This window comes from Otolemur garnettii, unplaced genomic scaffold (assembly GCF_000181295.1).
Source record: "Otolemur garnettii isolate 467f Iridium unplaced genomic scaffold, OtoGar3 scaffold00058, whole genome shotgun sequence".
Lineage (NCBI taxonomy): Eukaryota > Metazoa > Chordata > Mammalia > Primates > Galagidae > Otolemur > Otolemur garnettii.
The window spans coordinates 11148276-11151195 of record NW_003852453.1 but is presented as its reverse complement, the minus strand read 5'-3'; positions in this window follow the sequence as shown (position 1 = coordinate 11151195).

Sequence of the window (2920 nt, the reverse complement as noted above, 5' to 3'; positions counted from 1 at the left end):
AAAAAAAAAAAAAAAAAAAAAAAAGATTTAATTAAAAGTTTCATCAGAAGTTTTTCTATAAAATGCCAATAAAAATTGGTAAAATTAATTACAGTATACTAGAATTCTATAGATTCAGTAAAAGTAGTATTATAAACATTTTATTGGCTTGGAAATATTAAAATGAAGTATTAAGTGACAATTAAAAGATTATAATTCAATATATATGGTTCTTTCTGTTAAAGATAAAATACATATCTTAAATAACTGTCTACAAATGTAGAACTTAGATAAGGACTGATGCCAATATGTTAAAGGTAATCATCTCTTGGTGAAATTACAAGTGATTTCATTTCATTCTGTTTTGCATATCTGAATTTTATAAACTTCTTCTCTAAACATGTTTAACTTGTATAATCAAAACAAATTAAAGTTTAAAAATATGAAAGCAATGATCATCCCTAGGAATTTGGGATTATATTTTCCCTTTCTTTTCTATAATGAACAGGTATTACTTTTATAATTGAAAAATAAATTATATTTTTAAAACAACATAGGTATAACATAAAATGAGAGAATAAGTTTGATTCCATAAGAGACTGTATTAGGATTATGATATGCATTGCTAGACCTTACATGAACCATTCTGTTGATAAAAACATAGCAATGTAGAAACATTTTCTTCCCTCAAATATAATACAGCATACACTTGTTCAGTAGCAAGAATTTCCAATTACAAATTGGTCTTTGTAATATACAAAGGCAATCTTCCTCTTTGGATATGAAAAACAAATGCCCAGCTATGTTACTGTAAATCCCCCATTGCTGGCACTGCTGCCAGGAATTGCCATTTGCCACCCTCACTAAATAAATCATTTTCTATAGAAAGCCAGAAGTTTGGTAATTCAAATGCTGTCAGCACATCTAATTATATTTTTGCTAACATCATCCACAGAAATATATTTATATATTTTCTATATAGCCATATATAATGTGCTCATTTAATAAACAAGAAAAAAATATTTTTGATAGCTATAAGAGTACTCAACCAGGGCTTTCTAACAAATGTACTTTTTAGAATTTCCAGTCCCTTATCATGGTTTAAATAAAAGGTTTTACTTATTTACTTATTTTTCCTTACAGAAGATTCAAAAATTCTAGCACTGTATTTGTTGTACTAAGTACATCTAAAATTTCTAAATAAGTTGTTCTGGACATCTAATGTATGGCATGAGACTATAGTTAATAATACTGTATTATATACTTGAAATTTGCTAATATAGCAGATCTTCAGTGTCCTCACTACCCCTCCACACACCCAAATGGTAACTCTGTGTGATGAAGGATGTGTTAATTAATTTTATTGTGGTAATCATTGCATTATGGGTACATATAGAACATTACATTGTATATCTTGAATATATGTAATTTTTATTTGTCAATTATGCTTCAAAAGAGCTAGGAAAAAGTAATTTTTCTCCATAGACAAATTCTCACAGATTTGTCCTCTCCACATATATCCATTCTTTTCCAAACTCCCTGTTTCATGGATCCAGTTCCTCTCAGTTCATTTTGATGTCTGTGTTTGTTAACTCTCATTAGAGGATATTTCTCAGTAGACTGAGGTCATGGGTTTGAGTCACCAAAACTAGTTAGTATTGCTCTACTTTAAGGCTAAATAGACTGGTCTTCTAATCATGGCTGTCTATTTCCCAAATGGCAATATCAAGGAACTAAGAAAAAAAGTATAGGATGATTCAAAACTAGCTTTTCCCAACTTACTAAGAAACAAATAGCAGCATAGTACCTTGAACATAGTAGTCATGCATTCATTCACCAAATACTAGAACCTAACATGTACCAAAAACTCTTAGTACTTCTAGAAATAAATAAATGAATACAACAATGTCACTGCCATAATAGAGCTCACATTCTGGAATTGGTTTTAAATGTTGTAAAAGCTCCAACTGTCAGAATTTTCAACTCACACTCCAAGGCAATAATTTTCTAACTGTTCAAATGGTTCTTCATGAAGATACCTCAGTGGCATCTAAAAATCAAGTATCCCCATACTCTTTCCTCTCTCTGTCCTCCAGCATTCAATTCCCTAAGAAACCACCTGCTTTGAGCAGAGGAACTTTATTTGGGGTTCAACATGTTAGAGTTTATTATGTTTCATTTGCCAATTAGCTTCCAGAAATGGGAAAAACAGGCAGGTATGGGAAAAGAACTGATACTCCAATGACAAAAATTTTATAATGGACTTCCAAAGAATCAGCTGAAACTTGGACCACAGACTATTGATGTAATACTGAACTATAGACCACCTTGGGGGGTGGTTATAGCTCTACAACTGCACAGACTCTAAGAACTTTTTTTTTTTTTGAGATAAAATCTCACCCTGTCACCCTGGTTTGAGTGCCATGGCATCATAGCTCACAGAAACCTCACGCTCCTAGGTACAAATAATCCTCTTGCTTCAGCCTCCCAAGTAGCTGGGATTGTAGGCACCAGCCACAACACCCTGCTCGTTTTTCTATTTTTAGTAGACATGGGGCCTTTCTCTTGCTCAGGATGGTCTCAAACTCCTGAGCTCAAGCAATCCACCTGGCTCAGCCTCTCAGAGTACTAGGATTACAGCCAGGAGCCATAGCACCCAGCTCTAAGAACTTTTAGGTCAAAGAGATTCAATGAGTCCAACATACTTCAGTAGAGCACACATATATCTAGTGTATTCATAAAGATGACCCACTTTGACCCACATTAAAGGACTCCTTGAATTCTACTCATTGCTCCTATGATACACAGAAGTTTGTTATTATATATTTTGCCTCTGTATGGATTATCTCCTATGCATTGCTTCAAATTATATCAACCTCATCTCTTTTTCCAACCACTAACAATGTAAACAGATTCATGCAGATGCAACTTAACATCACAT